This window comes from Stenella coeruleoalba (assembly GCF_951394435.1).
Source record: "Stenella coeruleoalba genome assembly, chromosome: 8".
NCBI lineage: Eukaryota > Metazoa > Chordata > Mammalia > Artiodactyla > Delphinidae > Stenella > Stenella coeruleoalba.
In genome coordinates, this window is record NC_137154.1 from 2,709,332 (window position 1) to 2,724,259 (window position 14,928).

Sequence of the window (14,928 nt, forward strand, 5' to 3'; positions counted from 1 at the left end):
GAATGACATTGAGCATCTTTTCATGGGCGCTTTTGCCCTCTGAATATCTTCTTTCGTGAAGACGGTGGCCTCGTCTTTTGCCCGTGTTTTCCTTGGGCAGCTTGTTTCAGATTATTGCTGAGTTTTTTGAGCTCTTATTTTGAGCATTCTGGATCCAAGTCCTTTGGCAGATCTGTGATTTGCGAGAATTTTCTCCCAGTCTGTTTCTTGTTTTTCATTCTCTGTATAGTGTGTTTTTCAAAGAGCAAAAATTTTAAACTGTGATAAATTCCAGTGTATCCATTTTCTTTTCTTTTATCATGCTCTTGTTGTCATAACTAAGAACGCTTTGCCTAACCAAAGACGGAAAGATTTTCTCCTAGCTTTTCCTCTAAAAGTTGTATAGTTCTATCTTTTACATTGAGCTACGATCCATTTCAAGGTAAGTTTTTATAAGGTGTGAGGTTCATTTTTTTTCCCGTATGGATGTTCAATTCTTCCAGCATCATTTGTTAAAAAGACTTATCATTTAAAAAAATATTTAAAATAACTTGCCCTTTTCTGTCATTTTCCCATGTTCAGTTAGGGTTTTAACTGATTTCTATTACTTTCTAAATAGATAGTTAGTCTGTAAAGAATCTTTACATATTTAGAAGATGTAAAGAGGCTAGGAAACACAGTTAAGTCCACCCAGTTAGTAAGTGTGGAGCTGGGACTCAGGACCAAGCAGTCTGGTTTAATAGTTGCTGTTCTTAACCTCAACGCTACACCAGTCCTTTATTTATTCTACTTTTTTCATTCTCTTAAGAGGATTTTAAGGTTTTTTTCCCTCTAAGTCTCAAAAGTTCTCATTATATTTGTCCTGGCACTTTTTCCCCTTTTGTTCTGTTGATTCCAGGAATGTCATTTTTTCCTATTTCCAACTGTGTATTGTTCGTAAATAGAAAAGCTACTGGTTTCCTACAGTCCCCTTACTAAACTCTTTCGTGAGCTTTCAGTTTATTTCCTTAGATTTTTTCTTCTAGACAATCATAGCACCTCCCTAAATGGTAAGTTTGCCTCCCTTTTCAAATATATACGTTTCTTATTTCATTTCCTTATTCCATTGCATTGGCTAGTACTTCTAGAGAAATATTAAGTGCTGGTAATGTTAGCAGGCCCCATATCGTTTTCTTTTTTCCTTTTGGCTGTGCCAGGCAGCTTGCAGAATCTTAGTTCCCCGACCAGGGATTGAATCTGGGACACCGCAATGAAGGCGCCACGTCCTAACCACTGGACCGCCAGGGAACTCCCAAGCAGGCTCCCGTATCTTGTTCCTGAATCGAATGAGAGTGATTTCGTGTTTCCTAGGGAACATCACGCTGGCTTTGGTTTGATATTTAAAACTGAACAATATCAAAATAGTCTCAAACAATACCTTTTTGTTTACGAAGAAGTTTTGTTCGATCAAACATTTCTCCCGATAGATTTGCTAATCGTGACACGGTCTAGCTTTATGGGAATAAACCTCACTGAGTCGTGGTGTGTTGTTTTATCAAAGCCCGGCTGTGTTCTGCCTGGAGATAATTTAAAAGGTTTTTGCTTCATTTGTCTGCTTGCCAAGCAAACCCCAAGAGCCTCTGAGCTGGTTACAAGGGGACTTTCTGGTATGTTTCACTTTCCCGGAGCAGCGTCCAGCGGCTCTTTGCTGTTTGGCGTCAGCCGACCACGCCCCCCGCCTCCTCCTTAGCGGGACTTCCCCTGGCCTCAGGTCACGTCACCTCCAGGGCGATCTCAGCTGTCCCTTTGGGCTTCATCTTCATGGACATGACACCGGATCACAGAAGGTGTTTACTTAATCTGGGGTTTCCCTGGAAAGCTTTGCCTGCGACAAGGACTCGGATGCGGGATGCTGTGTTTGAGAGTTGGTACATGGAATCAGGAGTGAGGGCGTGGGGAAAGGGAGACACAGAGGAGGAAACCCCCCAATAAAGGGGTTTTGTTGAGGTCTGTGCCATAAGCATGGGGGCCACCAATGGTACCTCTAGAGGCCTCAGAACTTCCCCCAGCAGGACTGTTCACTTGCTTGGTGGGAGCAGAGCATCTCCACCTCCAGTCTCCCAGGATGCTTCCGGGATGGCTGAGAGCTGCCCCTGGGGCCATAACTCCCGCAGTCTTCAGGCTACGTTGGCACCGTCAGGGGGCTGGCAGATTTCCTAGAGCAGAAAGCAGAAAGACGCTGGCCTGGGGGCTGCCTGACGGGGAAAGCCTCGGGCCCTCTGCCGGCCTGTCCTCCTGTCCGCTGCTTCCCCATCTGCCAGTCCAGCAGGGAGAGCTTCTGACCAGCCCCACCTACCATCACAGATTCCAGGAGAAGCCAGCTCTCCCTCGGTTCCCTCGGTGCTCCCTGTGTGAGCAGCCCCGACTCTCTGTTCAGATATCAGTCCCAGGGGGCTTTTCAAAACAAGTCTATGGAAAATAACTATGTGGAAAATTAAAGGAGAGTAATAAAACTCCTTGTTAAGATACAGAGGGCTACACGGGAGGCACGCTGGCAGAGGAGTTGAGGGATTTGCGAGATCTGGGAATATTTATAGTATCAGGTTATGGAACTGAGCTAGAAATTGTCATGAAATGACAAATAAATGAGTGTATGGGCCAATATTTGATGTGCGGGGACATGAGGGAAGTGGATCTCTTGCTACAGTGGAAAACATGTAGAAAAAATTGCAGAAGCGTGGGGGAGGCTGGCAGGGATGGGGGGATGGGGCAAACTTGCTGGCTGGAGCACCCACTTTTTCCTGCTTACCAGGCTTCCCCTGTGCACACCTGATTTTACCTGGCTCTGACCGCATGTCCTTGGGTGAGTCCCATATATCCTTGCTGCCCAGTTTCCCACGTGTAAACTGAAGGGTTGGGCTAGGTCCTTCCCATCTGGGTAGCCTAAGAACCCTTCTCTGAAGAAGGATGCTGGCCTCCAGCATCCCAAACCCCGGACCTTCTCCTCAGGAGGGACAGACCAAGCCTACCGCTGAATGCAATGAACATCTGGGTTAATCAAAGCCACAAAATATTTATAATGTTTTTCCCAGGACAGAGGAGCTGGTTACGCTCGCATCTCTTCACGGTACGATGCCGCAGTTTCTAGTCCTCTGTAAAGCAGTTACTCTTTCTGGGAAGTCCTGGCGTGCCCCGTGCTCAGGGGGGCAACCCAGAAATATTGTGACTGATGGTCGAATGCTTCAGGTTTCACAAGGAAAAAGAAAAGCTCAGAGATGGAGAGCGTTACATCTTTCTGCTAGCTCATTCACGCATCATCAGACATGTTGGGGGGTGGGGTGCGTCCAGGTAAAGGCAGCTTACAGAAGCAAAAACAGGCAGTTCTGACACCGAGAAGCAAAAAGGATGATTTCCCTTTTCCTAAACTGAGATGGAGTTACGGTGCTCTGTGACGTGACTGCTCCGGGTCCACCAGGAAGATCGCTTCAAACGAGCCGTGCACAGGGATGCCCGAAGGGGCAAAACACTGGCAGGCACGGGCAGTCAGGGGCTGAGGGTGCCCCCTACCCTGAAACACGTTCTCAGGGCATCAACGAGTGAGTAAAGGCATCGCTGCAGTGTTTTTGGATCCCCAGCCTTTTCACAAGAGGTTTTTGAAGACTGGAAGGACGTTGCCCAATCCGTACAAGGCTGAACTGGATACCGAAATGGACACAGAGAAACTGGGACGAAAGCAGGATACTGTCCTTAAAATGCCAAAAGATGCGCCTCACACAGAGCCCTGTTGTTGAGCAACAAACAGATCAGAGGCACTGGAGCGGGTGGCCGAGGGGCGTCCAGTTGGGTGGACGGGCTGGCAGAGGCCTGGGCCCCCAGGGAAGTATTTCTTGAACACAGCAGAAGGGCTTTGGCATTGGAGCCCCGCGTGAGCACAGCAGCAATGTGTCCCTGGCCGCATTCTGGACAGCTGCTTCCTCTGCTCTCTGCAGGATGGTTCTAGAAATCCGAGCAAGAGAGTTTGGGGGGTGGGAATCTGGTTGGAGGGGGATGATATCTTAGGGACTTGAGTTGTAGGGCAAACAAGCCACTTTATTATATTTTTTTAATTTTTATTTTATATTGGAGTATAGTTGATTAACAAAGTTGTGTTAGTTTCAGGTGTACAGCAAAGTGATTCAGTTCTACAGATACGTGTATCTATTCTTTTTCAAAATCTTTTCCCATTTAGATATTACAGAATATTTAGCAGAGTTCCCTGTGCTATGCAGTAGGTCCTTGTTGGTTATCTATTTTAAATATAGTAGTGGCAAACACGCCACTTCAGATAACTTTTTTTTTGGGGGGGGGTTCGCCACGCGGCTTCTGGGACCTTAGTTCTCCGACCAGGGTTTGAACCTGGGCCCTTGGCAGTGACAGCGGGCAATCCTAACCACTGGACCGCCAGGGAATTCCCTGGATAACACGTTTTATTTGGGGTCATGGGGGGACTTGTGGAAGAAAGCACTCCCCCAGCCCCCTCACTCCCTATAAGCCACTTCCCAGAAGAGCCGCCACTGACAAACCCAAAGAACATCAGAACATTCTGCTGGCCACCCCTCCCCCTCCCCTCCCCTCCCCCCTCCCCACCCCTCCCCTCCCCCTCTCCCCCAGCAGGATCCCCTGCTTCCATGCCAAAGAAGTTATGCCTGCAAGATCCTGCCTGGGCTTCATTCTTCCTGTTTGAAGGATTATTATTATTTGATTGATTGCCTCCTTTATTCATTCAATAAATATTTTATTAACTCTCATGCTTAAGGGAGCAGAGGAGAGAAAGGAGCTTGCATCTTGGCAGCTGCCCTAAAGGAGTTACGGCATTTTACCCCATGTGTGTCCTGAAATACTAGGCCCCAAACACAACATTTTTTTCTTTTCTTTTCTCTTTTTTTTTAATCTAAGTGCTTTTAAAGACTTCTTTGAAATGTGGGACAATTATGCAAACAGGAAAAAAAAAAAGTACCTAGAGCCAATATTTAACTTTGCCTTTGGTATGTTGATGTCACCGGCCCATGCAAATCTCTCAGGCATGTCCTATAAAACTGACTTAAAAAATATATTTATTCTTCACGGGGAGACATGGATTGAGGTTTTGCATAGTTGAAGGCTTGCTGTCCTGGAAGTACGTTGTTCTACCTCACAGCCTGGACGCCGGTGTTTGCCAGCCCCTCCAAGCCGCCTTCAGGCTTGCACATCTTGGCGGCAGCAGGTGCTCCCCCTTTGCAGAACACTGGAAATCCCAGGACTCAGAAACTTCCCTAGCTTACTCAGAGACAGGTGGAGTGACCAGTGAATTACCAGGGTCTTGAGAAAAGTTGTGAGCCGATTGCTCGTACCTCAGGTTGGGAAGAGTAAAGCCACCGTCCCAGCTCGGTGCTGGGGGCCTGAGGCTCAGGACACCCCGCCCCGCTTTGGGTTTTGGCAAACCTAGCGATCCCGGAGGCCTGGATAACAATAGGATTCCCGGGCGTCTCCGGAGGGTGCCTTTTCGACTTCAGGATTCATCTGAGCGGTTGGTTTTAATTCCTCCACCCGCTAAAGCTTTTCCCGGCTGGGAGGGCCGCGGGCCGAGACACGCGTCTGCACGCCCTGGACGAAGCGCCCATCCAGGTGCAAGGTGGCCCGGGAGGCTGATGGCGGCGGAATACCCAGGCACAAAGTTTTCATCTGCTCTGCAAACCTTCAGATGGGCAATCAGCCTCTGTATTTCCGAATCCTGTGAACATAAAACACTCTGGGGCGGGAGCCGGCTGGGCAGAAGGAACCGGGCTTTGCAAAATTCAGGGACTTTCAGGTCCGCTGGGTTTCACCGGTTGTGTGGCCGGCGAGCCACGCAGCCCGGGGCGGGGCGGGGCGGGGCGGCGGGCGGGGCCGCCCCGGGCTGCTGCAACAGATCCCGCACGCCGCGGGCGGGTCGCCACGGCAGGCGGGAGCCGGCCGGGGCCGGGTGGGGAGGGGTTGACCGGCCTCCGGGGGGTGCGGGGAGATCCGGGGCGGGGGGCGCGCCTGAGTCCCCGGCCGCGCGCGCCCTTTGGCCGAAAGGGGACCCCTCCCCCAGCCTTGCCGGTCCCAACCGCCCGCTCCCGGCCGAGGGGAGGGACGGCCCAGCTGCCCCTGCCGGGAGCCCCCGGCCCGGCTGCAAAGCGGGGCGGGGCCGCGGCGTCCCCACCCCCTACCCGGACACCTGAGCGGCGGCGGCGGCGGCGGCTCCCGCGCTCCGGCCGGGCTGGGCGCGGCGTCGCTCGGGTCCCCGCGGCCGAGCCAGGTGCGCGCGGACGCCAGCCCTTCCCTGGCGGCTCTGACCGGCCCGGACTCTCTGAGCTGCGCCCCGAGCCAGGTGAGGCGGCGGCGGGGGGCTCGGTGAGCTTCGCGAGCGGGGCGGGGTGGCGGAGGCACCCCGTGCGGCCGGGAAGGACGGGAGGTGGCTCTCGGGCGCCCGATCGTCCTCACCGGCTGCGTTTTGGGTGCGTCTGGATTCCAGGAGTCAGTGGGTCCGCGCAGTCTCGGGCCCATAGAGACTGAGGATGTGAGGTTGGGGCAAGGGTTCTTCGCGTCCTGGTGGGATCGCTTCTCTGTAGAGACCCCCCCAACCCCCCCGTCTTCCTTCTGGACTAGGGGTCGGTTTAAAATGCTTTGGAAGCGGCCTGGGGGCAGAGCGCAGGAGCACCGCCTTTGTCCCCCGCGCGCATGAACCCTCTCACCTCCAGCGCCTTCCCTTGGGGTAACGCAGGTGGACCTACCTCCGCCCCCTGCCTGGGATCTCCGTGCCCTAGGTCGCCGCCCGCTGGCCCGGGTACCTGGGCCCGCATGCCCGGCGGTAAAACTGGCTCAGGGCCGCCAGGGGGCGCGCGGGGGCGGAGACAGGCGCCGCGGTCGCCAGGTCCCCGGAGACCCTGCGTCGGCTCCCCCGGCTCCGCACCGGCGCCCAGAACTCCCATCCAGGTGCGCGCGGCTGGAGCAGCGGGCTCGGCGAGGCCGGGGCCGGTGCACCTGGCGCAGGCCCGGGGGTCGCGAGTGGATCCCCGGGTCCCCGGGGCCGAGCAGAGCCCCCGCCAGGTGCCCGGCCTCTGCCCGCCGCGCGCCCCGGCCGGGGTGGGGGGCCCGGCTGGTGCCGATGAGCGGCCCCCCCGCGCCTGGCCGCCGCCGCCGCCCGTGAATTATGCAGGAGGCTGGCACCGGCGGGCTCGAGTTGCTCAAGTTTCCCTGGCAACTTTCGCCCGGGCATCGATCCGCCCGCGCAGCCCGCGGCCCCGGCGCCTCCGCTGGGTGTCCGGGCGCCGGGGGCGCCTGGAGACACCAACCGCGCACTCGCCGCCGGAGCTGGGACCGCTGGATTGTGCGCGCAGGTGCGATCCCAGCGGAGGGCCTCGCTGCCCGGGTTCGGAGGGTGCGGGGATAGGGGTGGACCTTGCTGCCGGGGCCGGATGACCTCGCCGCCGGTGTTCGGAGGGTGCGGGCCAGCGGCGTGCCTCTCGCGGGTTTGCGCGCAGACACTGCACGGGATGGGAGGGCGGGCGCGCGGGCGCGGTCAGTGTTTCCGTGGGGCTGGGGGCGTCCGAAGGGGGCGAGGCCTCTGCTGGTGACAGTGGGCTTTCAGGCGGAGCTTTTAAATCGACCCCGGGCGGCCGGATCTGAGAAGGCGCTCGGGCTCCCAGGTGGGAACTCAGGCCGCGGTACCTGCGGGCCCCGTGGCCGGCAGCTGTGGCCACGGTCCCGGGAGTCCTTAGAAGCCTTCCGAAAATAAAGTGGTTTCCGCGTGGAAGTTCGAGGTCGTAAATTGGATAGTTTCGTGACCTCTTTTTGTTTGAAACTCAAGTTCGAACGTTAATGAGGTCAATCCGCTAATTAAATTAAGCTCCAAGAATCAGAGAGATAATTTCGGAAGTCCTCCGTTGAGGGCGCCTTGATCTCTACCTGGGACTTGTCCCTCGGCTTTGCTGATCGGCCGCAGGGAGAGCACGTGGGCGCTGGGTTCAGCCTCCATCCAAGTGCCGCGCTGTCCGCGTTAAATAATTAGTGACCACCAGTTCCGCGCCTGGGGGTTTCAGGACGACCAGAAGAGACCCCGGAGACGGCTTTTGGAGACCCGAGTTTTCAAACCACTTGTCCGCGATAACGAGGCTGCGTCTTGATAAAGGGGTTGAACATCTGTCTGCCTGGAGCTTTGTGCCTACTGGCGGCTCGGCAGTGATTAAGGGGGGGAAGGTGGACGTGGCTGCCCTAAGGGGGGGTTGATAAATGGTAGCGTAGATTTTTGCCCAGAAAGTCACGGTGTCCTTAAGGAGGCCAGAGGGAGACCTTGTCTTAATAGGAATTACGCTGCTTTACAAGTGTCTGGATGTAAGACTCCTGGAGTGCAGTGTTATCAAGGAAGCGGGTTCCATTATTACGTTGAGGAATTTCTGCTTTTCCAAGAAGGAAGAATTGGGTGGAAAGCTGGTGCTTCTTTGGGCCCCAGTGGAAGCGGCTGGAATTCTTCAAGAATCAAAAGGAGTCCTTTACGCATAAAGTGATTTTGCCTGTAAAGGTGGTTCCCAGTGGGCACTGTTGAGTGCACTTGTCTGCCTTGAACAAATTAGATCCCTTTGGGCGGTGGGCTTGCGGAGGCAATCTTTTTGCCTCCTGACTCCAAGGACAATTTGCTTTAGAAAGCCCTATTCACATTCAGGTGAATTTCCCAGAGGTTTTCCTTCCTTCATTTTTTTTTTTTTTTCTTGAAGTGCTTGGGGTTGTGAGGAAGGCCCCCACGCTGGCACCTAAGGGTCACCAATTTGGTCCAAGCCTCGCGGGGGGTGGGGGCCCTATTTAGGAGAAGCCTGGATCGTCGAGGGTTCGGCAGGGGGTCCGACGTGAGCAATGCCACCAGGAGGAAGATGGCGTTGTTCCAAGATAGCATTGCATTTTATATTTCATCGGTGCTGGGGAAAAGGATGGAAGAAAAAGCTTGACGTACGAAAAACATGCCGGGAGTTAACCAATGTGCAGGGAAACACTAGTTGAACTGATTTTTCTAGAAAAATAATTCTTTATCCTACTCGCTTTCTTTCTAAATACGTCCCGGAGTCCTAAATGATAGAGTTCTGGTGTCCTTGTCACCTCGGGTGAGTACAGGGGCCTTTTCCAAAGTGGGGCTCAGTTTGGGGGTTGCTAAGGGAATGGTGGGGGTGAATTCAGCGTGGACCCCAGCCCCTGACCGCTGAACACGTTTCCCCAGGATTCCAGCTCCTGCTCTGTCCACTGAAGGCACGGCTTGGCGGCAGGCTGTTGGATCTGGAGTCCATAGTTACTCCTGGGCTGGGTGGGGGGGGGCGGAGGGGAGCGTGGCTGGAAACACCAAGAGAAAAGTACATTTACGGCCTCTCCTGGAGGCTGGCACTGCCCTGAGCCCTAGGGAGGGAACATTTAGGGTCTTCGATCATCCGTGTGACCCCTGGGGCAAATTTATTGAATCCTCTGCTTTGACTGAGGGGGTAGTTTGTGGATGGGTGGGGAGGAAAGCACCCCAAACAAAGACCTGGTCTTTTTCATCTTGGGAGCCCCCAGCCGTCACCTGGGACTGACTGGGTGAAGGGCTCGGAGCAGGGCCGGGTGACCCTTGTGACCTGGCCACTGCACCTGACCCGCCCACCCGAATGAGGGGCCTGCCATTCATTCCGAGGTGATCTAGGTTATATGGGAATTTCTCTGCACACTGTAAAGTCGAGTCAACAACTAATCACCTGACGGCCCAAGCGGGCCACAGGAGACCACCACGGGAGGTTCCAGGCCAGCGGGGAGAAGAGGGGGATTGGACCATCAGTGCACGGTGGGACAGGAGCTGTGATGGAGGTGACCGCTGGGTGCTGTAGGGCACAGAGAGCATCCCCAACCCAGTCTGGGAAAGGAAGGGGGTGGGGGATCTAAAAACACCTGGATGAGGCCTGGGGTGTCTGCATTGCCCTGGGACCTGGCGGGAATGGTCTGCTTCTTGTTCTGTCAGCTGTCAGGTTCTCACCTTCTGCCTGGCCCGGCGCTGCACTCTCGCCATAGATGACCTCATCCAAGTCTCTCAAAACTCTGGAAGGAGAGAGGTGCGATTGGTTATTATTCCCAGTTTACAGATCAGGGGCCTGAAGCTCGAAGCAGTGGAGCCACTCGCCCCAGACCACACACCTAGTGCGCGGTGAGCTGGGGTCGCACCCAGGTAGCTTGGGAGAGCCCAGCCCTTAAGCCTGCACACCGCACACATCACCCGGTGGGAGAATTCATGTGGTTAGAAGATGATTTTTCTTGTTACTGTGGTGTGAGAAAAACTGTAGCCAGAAAGTGAAAACCAGAGTTTCTGATCACACTTCTTGAGGTGATAGGCCTTTTTTTTTTCCTCTGAAAGCTGGTTCAAGAAATGCTTGGAAGGGGCTAAAAATGTTAATGTCAGTGGCTCCAGTGGTTGTTCTGAGATGGGTCTTTGGGGGACAAGAATGCATCGAGCACAGGCCTTCCCACCACTCAAGGGGTTTGCAGTTTTAACGGAAGGGAAAGGGGAGCCCACGCCCAATACTGGGGCAGATCCCAGAGGCTGCCCGGGGCTCAGGGTCGTGAGCTGTGTCGGTCTTGATGGTTATGCCCCGGGGATGGGCCAGCTGAGGCGTGTGTCACTTCCGGGGCTTGGGGGGAAGGGGGGTAGGCAGCAGAAGCCTTCAGGGCTGCTGGGAGCTAGTGGGCAGCTGCAGGGCCCCCGGTGATTGGCTGCAGGAAGCCAGTGCAGGAAGGGGTGGGACAGGGTTTGAAAATTGTCCTTGGGAGGTTTTCAGAGTCCTCTCCTTGACTCTCAGGATGGAATGAAGCCACAGGTTCCAGATGTCAAAGCTGCAGATTTCTTTTTCTTCCTCCCTTCCTTCCTTCCTTCCTTCCTTCCTTCCTTCCTCCCTCCCTCCCTTCCTTCCTTCCTTCCTTCCTTCCTTTCTTTCTTTTCTCTCTTTCTTTTTCTCCCTCCCTTCCTCCCTCTCTCTCTCCCCCTCCCTCCCTCCCTTCCTACCTTCCTTTCTTGTTTTTTTTTTTTTGTTTTTTGCGGTACGCGGGCCTCTCACTGTTGTGGCCTCTCCCGTTGCGGAGCACAGGCTCCGGACGCGCAGGCTCAGCGGCCATGGCTCACGGGCCCAGCCGCTCCGCGGCATGTGGGATCTTCCCGGACCGGGGCACGAACCCGTGTCCCCTGCATCGGCAGGCGGACTCTCAACCGCTGTGCCACCAGGGAAGCCCCCTCTCTTGTTTTTCCCTTATGTATACAGTCACCTTTATGATAATCCATGAATCCATTAGAAACTGACATGGATCTTTCTGTTAAGACATCTAGATTCTCATGGGCATCTGCTTTCCACTCATCAGAAAATCCAGGTTTACTTGAGAATGGGGAAGAAAAGCCAATATCGTAGCGTCATTATGACAAGTCCTCACCTCATAGGAAACCTGAAAGGGTCTCTGGGCACCCCCAGGTCACAACACTGTGCTGTCTTCAGAGACCTGCCCACACTCAAGTGTCTTCTGGAATTCCTTCTAAATGCCAATGGGCACCTGGACAACAGTGTTTTATTCTGCTGGTTTCTAGGGTGCAGGTCCAGGGTTAAATAATGTGCCCAAACTTCACATTTTCAAACTGTCCAGGCTTATCTTCCAAAAGTAGCGTATTCCTCCCTTTACCAGCTCTCCCTGCCAGAGAGACCCAAAGCATTAAGTGTTGACTGCAAAGGAGTTAGGTGGGGCTCAGTTTCTCGCCCCAGACCTAGTTATCTGCAATCCCAAACAAACGCTAGCGCCACACACGCAGGACGGTAGTCCTTCCTGAAAAGGCCAGAGCTGCAGATTTCATACGATGGGCCTCTCGGGTGAGGGGCTTCCGGCCCACCCCACAGAAATTCTGTCTGAGGCCCAAGAAGCAGGCCGGGAGCTCCCCAGAGGGTGCCACTGTCAGGGGTTCTAGGAACGCACTTTGAGGAAGATGGTTGGCCGGAGTCCTGAGCTGCTGCTTCAGTTAAAAAGGCCGGATGTGGGAGGTGCACCTGGAGGCCTCCGTCAGGTGGATAATCACTGGCTCTACCTCGCTGGGACGGCTTTCTTCCAAACAAATTTCTTCTTGCCTCTCGACTCCCTTAACATTGCTTTAAAAAAACTGTATGTCCTCTCACACGTTTCCTGCAACGTTTTTGTATGGACAGTGCAGATACCCAGCAAAGCTGAGAGAACTGCACCCTGAATTGCTTTATACCCACCCCAGATCCTTCTATGAACCATTGCCCTAGACTCCCCAGGCATTTTCAGGTCAGCCTTTAAAGTTGTGCTTCGTAGGTTTAAATGTTTGCCGAGGACGTAGAACGTGGTCTGTGAGGTAAATATTGACATTTGAAAAGTAACTGTTCCCTGACTTTAACCGTATCCGCTGCGGCCAAAGTGTGGCTTGACACCCACCTTTGCTTGACAGATACCTGGAGGGCCTTTAGGGGATGATGTTTGCTCCTTTCCTTTCTTGGATTTATAGCCCCACTTCCCCGAGGAGTTTTATCCTGATATAATAGACTTTTACGCTTGTGGGTCTTTTATTAATCGATCGAGCATATTTCTCTGCAAGGAAAATAATACGTACATTGATTTTTAAAATCTTCTGTAACCTCAAGTCACTAAGTAGTTTTTAAAAAGTCACTTCTGGATTGAGAAAGCCCTGTGAAACACTATATATACATGAGAGATTTTTAGAAATGGAAAAAGGAAAATGTTCCTGGAACTGCCTCTCTCAGCGATCAGGCGGTGGGTGTTTTTGGTATTTAAATTAAAGCTTAGGTGAAGTTCCCCCTTTGTTTGGTATCCGGGAGTCCCCTCCCCACAAGATTCAGAGGCGGCTGGAAGGCCTTTCAAAGGTGAAAGATGGGAGGGGCTGCTGGGAAGAGGGAGACCCCAGGCCTCTCTGTGACTGAGCTATTTCAGAAAAGACTGATTCCCTTTAGACTGGACCCCTTGGAAAGGGTCCACGCACCCCAGTTTGGAGCCCCCTGCAGGGGAGGAGAGGGAAATGGGCAAGAATTCAGCCCCGCCCTCAGGGTTCCGGCAGGTGATTCCCCCCCTGGGGACAGGGGTGACACCTAGGTGACAGAGTGACACAGGATGCCACCTGTGTGCTCCACATGGGCCAGGCCCTGTGGATGGGGGTGTCCTGCCCCAGACTGTCAACACTCAGGGTTCCTCCCAGGGCTGCACAGGAGAAATGAGAAACAGGGCCCATCCTCCTGGCCAGGAGCCTGGACCGCCAGGACCCTTTCCCAGGGGCTCTGATGGGCCCATGGTGTGGCTTGAGCCTGAGGAAGGGCAGGACGGAGCAGTGGGGTCTGTGTCCTGCCAGATTGGGTCCCAGGAGGCTTGGGGCACAAGGAGAGGGTCACACATCCTGAGCAGAGCTGAAGGCCGGCCTGGAGGAGGGAAAGGAGCCTTTGAACCTTCCTGAAAATTCAGCCTGGGCTCCCTGCCCCGGGGCCGATGAAGGCTGGGTTGGGGGCGGAGGAGGCAGCTTATTGCACCCCAGAAAGCACATGGCACGGCAGCTCCTGTCTGGGAGTTTTCCTGACCACCCCCCATCAACCGGGGCGGGGTGTGGCAAACGATAGGGATTTGCCTGTAGACCCCATCAGCAGGCAGGCAGGTCCCCGGGAAAGGACCAGGTCGTGTTTCTCTGTATCCCAGGGTTCCGGAGGGGTACGGGTTCGGAGTAGCCCTGTCCTTGGAGCTGGACAGCATCAGTGGTTCCACACTTCCCCTCCCACATGTGTATTCAGCTTCCGGAAGTCACAAAACCAGTCAGGCCACTGGCCTGTTCCTTCTTGGCCTCCCCCTGAGGGTTCAGACCGGGCCAGCCCAGTAGCTGCGCTCAGGCCTGGCCGCTCCCTGCCACCCACATCCGGGATGTCGGTTCGTGGCAAGTGGCACGTGAATTTACATCCACCAAGATTACCTCTGGGATGTTTACAAAGCTGGTGCGCTGGGACGGGAGGGTGGGGAAAAAATCAGCTGCGGTTAGATGCTTATTTTGTTAAAACTCGGAGGCCAGATGAAGGTGGGGGTGGAATTCCTGAAGACGGTTGTGGCGAGCCTGGCGTGTGAGGTTAATGATTCTCCAAACCTGGGGCGGTGAACGGCACACCCTTGGTTCCCAAGAGTTTCAAGGCTTCTTGGCTTTCCTGCAGCGAAATGGTCCAGAAATATGTGGGATGAGGCCGCCTGGTGTTGGTGTGTTTTGATTCTTTGGGGTCCCTTCTGGGGATGTCCCAGGCTGGTGAGTGACAGCGTGGGTGTCTGTGCTGAGTCGGCAGGATTCTGCTCTGCCTCTTGATCTGTTTCTCTTTCTGATTAGGTTCTTTGGGTCGTGGGGGAGGGACATCCACTCAGACCAGGGTCAGGGGTGTATTGGGGGACCCAGGACTGTCACTGTCACTGTGGGGCTAAACGGGCACCCGGAGTTGTCTTTCCGTCCGTCTCTCTCCCTCGGTGGACCATCTCGATGACTTTACATTGTGAAAAGCAGGGTAACAGCGAGTGTGTGAGCTGTGCAAGGCTCCACGTGCAGACGCACTCCATTCCCACCACAGACCCGAGAAATGGGCACTTGTATCCTCATGCTCGTTCTCCGGGGAGGAAACCAAGGCAGAGGGAGCTGACCTGACTGCCAGGACCCTACACCAGGCAGCCGTCCACTCCAAGGTGCAGAATTAGGGACCCGTCCTGCCCCATCCTCTGTGTCATCTCAGGGGTGATGCCCAAGCTGACCTTTCTGCTCCTTTCAGGACGAGTGGGCCAGGGTAGCACAGAGCTTCTCAAACTTTTGGTCTAAGGACCCCACTCTCCTCTTTGAAGAGGTTTTTTTTTTTTTTTTTGCGGTACGCGGACCTCTCACTGTTGTGGCCTCTCCCGTTGCAGAGC

General features: G+C 54.4%; 1 protein-coding gene across 1 annotated transcript in view; it reads left to right on the forward strand.

The window, feature by feature from the left end:
• The first annotated feature begins 6,198 nt into the window (after positions 1-6,198).
• The window catches only part of SHANK2 (SH3 and multiple ankyrin repeat domains 2), a 552,956-nt gene continuing 544,226 nt past the window's right edge, over positions 6,199-14,928 (forward strand). Inside the window, exon 1 of the mRNA XM_079928829.1 lies at positions 6,199-6,328. The gene's annotated coding sequence lies outside the window, so the exon portion shown is untranslated. The remainder of the gene's footprint in view (positions 6,329-14,928) is intronic.